We start from the raw sequence: 7,150 nt of genomic DNA on the forward strand, positions 1-7,150 counted from the left end.
GGATTTTCTGGATGTTTTGAGTTAGGATCATTTTGCATTTTGCATTTTCTTTGATTGTTGTACCTATGTTCTCTATGGAATCTTCTATACCCAGGAGTCTCTCTTCCATCGCTTGTATTCTGTTGCTGATGCTTGCATCTATGGTTCCTGATTTCTTTCCTAGGGTTTCTATCTCCAGAGTTTTCTCACTTTGGGTTTTCTTTATTGTTTCTACTTCCCCTTTTAGGTCTTGAATGGTTTTGTTCAATTCCATCGCCTGTTTGGTTGTGTTTTCCTGTAGCTCTTTAAGGGATTTTTGTGTTTCCTCTTTAAGGACTTTTACCTCTTTAGCACTGTTCTCCTGCATTTCTTAATAACTCATTTCTCTAATAAATGAGTTATTAATGCTCTTTTCAAGGTCCTCAACCAGCATCAATAGATATGATTTTAAATTAGAGTGTGTTGGGGTATCTAGGACTGGCTGAGGTGGGAGTGCTGGGTTCTGATGATGGTGAGTGGTCTTGGTTTCTGTTAGTAAGATTCTTACGTTTGCCTTTCGCCATCTGGTAATCTCTGGAGTTATATATTGTAGTTGTCTCTGTTTGGAGCTTGTTCCTCCTTTGATTCTGTTAGCCTCTGTCAGCTCTTTCCTGAGTCTCCATGGTCAGAGTACTCTCTGTAGGCAAACTCTCCTCTTGCAGGGAAGGTACACAGAGGTCTGGCGTTCAGACCTGCCTCCTGACTGAAGATGAAAGTCTGAAACTGGACCTGTCCAGAAAGCTGTGTCGCTTCTGCAGTCTGCACTCTCGCCTGCACTGACTGGTCTCTGAGGGAACTAGGACCCAAGATGGCTCCCTCACCTGCTCAAATAATCAGAGCCCTCCCTGGCAGACACCTCTCCTCTGGCGGGGAAGGTGCCTGGATGTCTGGAGCCTGAAATGGGGTCTGTCCCAGAAGCTGTGTTGCTTCTGCCTGTCCCAGAAACTGTGTCACTTCTGTAGTCCGCACTCTAACCTACGCAGACTAGTCTCTGAGGGACCCGGGACCAAGATGGCTCCCTCCCCTGCTCAGGCAGTCAGAGCCGTCCTGAGCTGGCACACACAATATGAATTTTTACAAATGTATTTGACTTGATTCAATCCAGACCATAGGTTTCCTTTACATTTCACACCTAGCGTTTCAGGAATTATGATGGACCACAAAAGTTTGGAAAGGAAGACCCCTTTGTAATGTCTCTTTGTTTTGTTGTACCAGCAAAACAGTGTGTCACTAGAACAGGCAGATGAACCCTGGGCTGATACTGGCCCTGTGGATGAGAATAGGCTCAGGTTCCAAGGCACCTGCTGACACTTTGGTTACTATGGAGAGAGGCGCAGTAGAAGTAAAATGGGGACAACTGAGAGCCTTGGCTGACTTCAAGTTACTAATAGTATAGATGTCTTTTGAAATGTTTAGCCATTCCATAGGACATCAGACAGACATCAACCTGTGTGTACATAGATGCTGTAAGGAGGAAGGGACCTATCCTATAGTGTTTCCTCCCTAAATATTGATAACTTCCTGTTCCTGCAGCTTGTTTGACTGTTTGTACTACATATATCTTTTTCTCTAAGTGCAAGGAAAACTTTTTCAGATAGGTCATACCCTTTTTTATAACAAATTATCTTAAAGTGTGGTGGTTTAAAACAATAAGCCTTATCTCACATAGTTTCCTAGGGTCAGGAATCTAAGCTATCAGCTAAGAATGCAGGCACCTGAAGGCTTAGCTTTGAAGGCTGGGTAATTGTCTCTGAGCTCACTCACGAGACTGAGGCAGGAGACTTAGGGTTGGGAGGACCTCACAAAGAAGTTAATGATTAATCTTGTCAACTTGGAATGATCTAGACTCAGCAAAGAGACAAGCTCAAAGTGAGTTTCTAGATTGGGTCAACTGAGATGGGCTGGGGGTCCCTGACTGAATAAAATGGAAAGCCATCTGGGTCTCTGCCTTCATCTCTCCTTCCTGGAGGCAAATACAAGCTCCAGTCCTGATAACTCCCCTGCTGTGATGGACTATACCCTAGGATGGACTGTAACCCCAAATTCTGAGCCAAATAATCCCTCCCTTCCTTCCTTCCTTCCTTCCTTCCTTCCTTCCTTCCTTCCTTCCTTCCTTCCATGGCTGTGTCAGATATTTTGTCACAGCTATGAGAAAAGTAACTAAATACAGAGGGTAACCATGCTGGTTGTTAATGACACAGCCAGAGCTATCTGAAAGGATGGAACCTCAATTGAGAAAACACCTCCATGAGATCCAGCTAGAGGGAATTTTCTTAATTAGTGATTGATGGGAGAACAGTGCTATCCCTGGGCAGGTGGTCCTGGATTCTGTAAGAAAGCAAGCTGAGCAAGCCATGCAGAGCAAGCCAGTAAGCAGTGCCCCTCCATGGCCTCTTACATCAGCTCCTGCCTCCAGGTTTCTGTCCTGTTTGAGTTCTGGTCCTTATTTCCTTCAGTGATTGACTGTGATATAGAAGTGTAAGCCAAATAAACCCTTTCTTCCCTAAGTTGTTTGGTCTTGGTGCTTCATCCCAGGAACAGAAACTCTAAGGCAATATAAAGCCCTGAAAGTTCCACCCAGAGGAATTGGTCAATGCTATCTATAAAGGAGCATTAGGTTTCAACTTTGACCTATCTTGCTGTGCTTCATGCGAAGGCCTCTACCACTCATGACTGATAAGAAGCCCCTCACCAGATCCGGCCACCAGAACTACAAGAAAATCTCTGTTCCTTATAAAGCAGCTGGTCTGTGGGACTCTGTTAGAGCAGCGCACAGAGCAGAAAACAGCTGTGACTCTTCCAAAGCTGTCATAAAAAGTGTTACCCTGTGACATATAAGTCTGCAGTCCAGAGGGATGCATACTTACTTTTTAAAAGGACTTTGCTTTTTTGTTAGTTTTACAATCCATATTACTCAAAATACATCTCAAGTGAGCTGTTTACAGCATCTTATTCTGAGGAAACTAAAGTTGGGCTTTGCAGGGACATGTATACCTCTAAGTCCAACAGCATTTAGTCAAGGATTAGACTCTGGTGAAATGTTACTGTGTTTTCTTGATTTCTTTGTTCTCCATGAGTCCTACACAGACACAAAATGCAGAGCTTTTGGGGGTGTGCTTGGTCTGAGGAAAATTCCCTATCCTTTCTCCCACTTATTTCTTACTTACAGAGAAATAAAATTGAAGTAAAAATAATGACAGCTACCATTTATTGTATGTTTATAATATGCCCTTCATGAGGGTTGTTTTTTTTTTCTACATGCATTCATATTTCAGAGTGAGAAGGACCCAAGACTAAGGGAATGAGTTCTTGAGGTCTGCAGCATATGAGTTATGTCTGAGTGTTTTAACCAGTGTATTATCCATCATAGTCTATGAAATTATAAATCTTGCTTCAAAAACAAATGGCACTGAGTTATAGAGTTTATTAAAACTCTGTATGAGAAATGACCAGAAGTCTTTTTGTAAAGGAGAGTTTGGTAAATGAGGTCTTATTATTTAATGTTTTAGAGACGGCAACTGTACACAGAATATGCTTAAAGAACAAGTGTAGCATAAATTCTTTTAATATTTTACTTGGTGTTTGTAAAAATTTGCAAATATTTGTGAGGTGCAATGTGATGTTTTGGTTTGTGGGTATATGGGTCTGGATGCAGGTTAATTAATAATTTTGATCATTTACTTTGGTGAACACGTTCCATTCCCATCTTCTATTTTGAGATATAAATGTATTGTTGCTAAGCATGCTTGCCCTTCTTGTGGCACAGATCACCAGAATTTACCCTTCCTGTCAATAACATGGTGTCATCAACTAACTCCATTCTAGTCCCTCCTCACTACTTTCCCTGTCTCCTCCTCCTTTGGGCGCATGCACCCTGGTGGGATTGCTGGATGTGTGGTAATTTCACTGTTTCTAGGACCTCCTGTTGTGTTCCCCACAATAGCCTCACTAATTGACATCCCTGTTAACTGTGAATAAGGGTCCCTCCTTCTCACATCCTTGTGGGTGTGGTTACTTGTTGGTTTTATAATAGCTGCCCCGCCCCCATGAGTTCTGATTTGCGCCATCTTGATGATTGGTAATAGTGATCATTTTTATATGCCTGTTGCCTATGTGTATGCCTCCTTCTAAGAAATATTTTCCAAATCTCTAGCACATCTTAATTGAGTTATTTTCACTAAGTAAATTATTAGGCTGCTATTTAGCAAAAGCCCAATCCATGCTTATAAGCTTGATATTGGTAGGTTGAAGTAGTATAACAAAAAAATAAAATTAATAAAAGCAATTGTCACCAGGATTTCACTTATACAGGAGATTTTGGATCAATTCTAGGTATGTTAGAATAAATCTAAAGAAACAAATACAAAAGAAAGCAACAGGGTGAATATTCCAATCAGCTCTGTCAATCCCAGAACGGTAATGACCAGCTCAACTCTGATCGGATGGTTTCCACCATGTTGAGATGGCTTCATTACCTCTTAACTTTTGTTCCTTCACTATTTGATGTGTTTATTGTCCATGGGATACTCCAATCACTTTGTCCCATCATCCTCATAAAATCAAAAGTATCTGTACTCATCTCTCAGTATCCCGGAGGCATTGGCTTCAAGATCCACAGTAGCTACCAAAATTCATGGGTTATCAAGTCTCTCATAGGAAAAGGTTAGCTGAAGCGATGCGCTCGTGCTTGTGCGCGCTTGTGCACACGCACCCGCGCGCGCGCGCGCACACACACACACACACACACACACACACTTACTTGTGCACACACAGTGATAAATATATAAATGAAAAAATTTAAAGGAAAAGGTGAAGCATTTTCTTATGGCCCACACACATCCTTCTGAATACTTGAACTCATCTTTATATGACTTATTTTCCTAAAATAGTGTAAGTACTGTATGAAGAGTTGTTACTATATCAATGATAAGAGAATCCTCTGTCTACATGTATGACAGACTGAAAGACAAAGGCGTGTAACGCCATTTCCACTCTAACTTGGCAATTGGAACTATATAGCTGGTGGATGGTTGAATTGTGACTATGTATGCAGAGTCCATGCATATAGAGAATACTGTACACTGTAGAGCCTAGGTCTGTGTGCACCTCTGGGAAATAACACCCGTAACATCAAAAGACCAGCACCATGTCTAAAAGAGTTTTCTTTCTTTTTTATTTTTTTAAAGATTTTTTTATTGGATATTTTATTTATTTACATTTTAAATGTTATCCCCTTTTCTGGTTTCCCCTCTGGAAACCCCCTATCCCATCCTCCCCCCCTTGCTTCTATGATGGTGTGCCCCCACCCACCTGCCTACCCACTTCCACCTCCCCACCCTGACATTCTCCTACATTGGGGCATGGAGCCTTCCAAGGACCAAGGGCCTCTCCTCTCATTGGTGTCCAATAAGGACATCCTCTGCTACAGATGCGGCTGGAGCCATGGGGCCCTCCATGTATTCTCTTTGGGTTGGTGGTTTAGTTTCTGGGAGCTCTGGGGGAGGGGTCTGGTTGGTTGATATTGTTGTTCTTCCTATGGGTTGAAAATCCCTTCAGCTCCTTCAGTTCTTTCTCTAACTCCTCCATTGGAGACCCCATGCTCAGTCCAATGGTTGGCTGCAAGCATCTGTATTTGCCAGGCTCTGAAGAACCTCTCAGGAGACAGCTATATCAGGCTCCTGTCAGCAAGCACTTCTTGGCATCCACAATAGTGTCTGAGTTTGATATCTGTTTATGGGATGGAGCCCCAGGTAGGGTAGTCTCTGGATGGCCTTTCGCCTTTCCTTCAGTCTCTACTCCATACTTTGTCTTCAAATTTCCTCCCATGAGTATTTTGTTCCTCCTTCAAGAAGAACCAAAGCACTCACACTTTGATCTTCCTTCTCCTTGAGCTTCACGTGATCTGGAATAGCAAAAAACCCAGGATAGCAAAAACTATTCTCAACAATAAAAGAACTGCTGGGGGAATCACCATCCCTTGACCTCAAGCTGTACTACAGAGCAATTGTGATAAAAACTGCATGGTATTGGAACAGAGACAGGCAGGTAGATAAACGGAATAAAACTGAAGACCCAGAAATGAATCCACACACCTATGATCCCTTGATCTTTGACAAAGGAGCTAAAACCATCTAGTGGAAAAAAAGACAGCATTTTCAAGAAATGGTGCTCCTTCAACTGGTGGTCAGCATATAGAAGAATGCAAATTGATACATTCTGATCTCCTTGCACAAAGCTCGAGTCCAAGTAGATCAAGGACCTCCACATGAATCCAGATACACTGAAACTAAAAGAAGTGAAAGTGGGGAAGAGTCTCGAACACATGGGCACAGAGGAAAATTTCCTAAACAGAACACCAATGGTTTGTGCTCTCAGATCAAGAATTGACAAATGGGACCTCATAAAATTGCAAAGCTTTTAAAACACAAAAGACACTGTCAACAGGACAAAATGGCAACCAATAGTTTTGGAAAAGCTCTTTACCAACCCTACATCTGATAGAGGGCTAATATCGAATATATACAAAGAACTCAAGAAGTTAGACTCCAGAGAACCAAATATCCCTATTAAAAATGGGGTACAGAGCTAAACAAAGAATTCTCAACTGAGGAATACCAAATGGCTGAAAAGCACCCAAAGAAATGTTCAACATCCTTAGTCACAGGAAATGCAAATCAAAACAACCCTGAGATTCCACCTCACACCAGTCAGAATGGCTAATATCAAAAACACAGGTGACAGCAGATGCTGGTGAGGATGTGGAGAAAGGTTGGTGGGATTGCAAGCTGTTACAACCACTCTGGAAATCAGTTCCGCAGTTCCTTGGAAAATTGGACATAATATTACCTGAGGTCCAAAAAGGTGCTCCAACATATAACAAGGACACACACTCCACTATGTTCATAGTAACCTTATTTATAGTAGCCAGAAGCTGGAAAGAACCCAGATGTCCTTCAACAGGGGAATGAATACAGAAAACGTGGTACATTTACACAATGGTATATGACTCAGCTATTAAAAACAATAAATTCATAAAATTCTTAGGCAAATGGATGGAACTAGAAAATATCATCCTGAGTGAGGTAACTCAGTCACAAAAGAACACATATGGTATGTACTCATTGATAAGAGG

This window comes from Mus caroli, chromosome 13, assembly GCF_900094665.2.
Source record: "Mus caroli chromosome 13, CAROLI_EIJ_v1.1, whole genome shotgun sequence".
Lineage (NCBI taxonomy): Eukaryota > Metazoa > Chordata > Mammalia > Rodentia > Muridae > Mus > Mus caroli.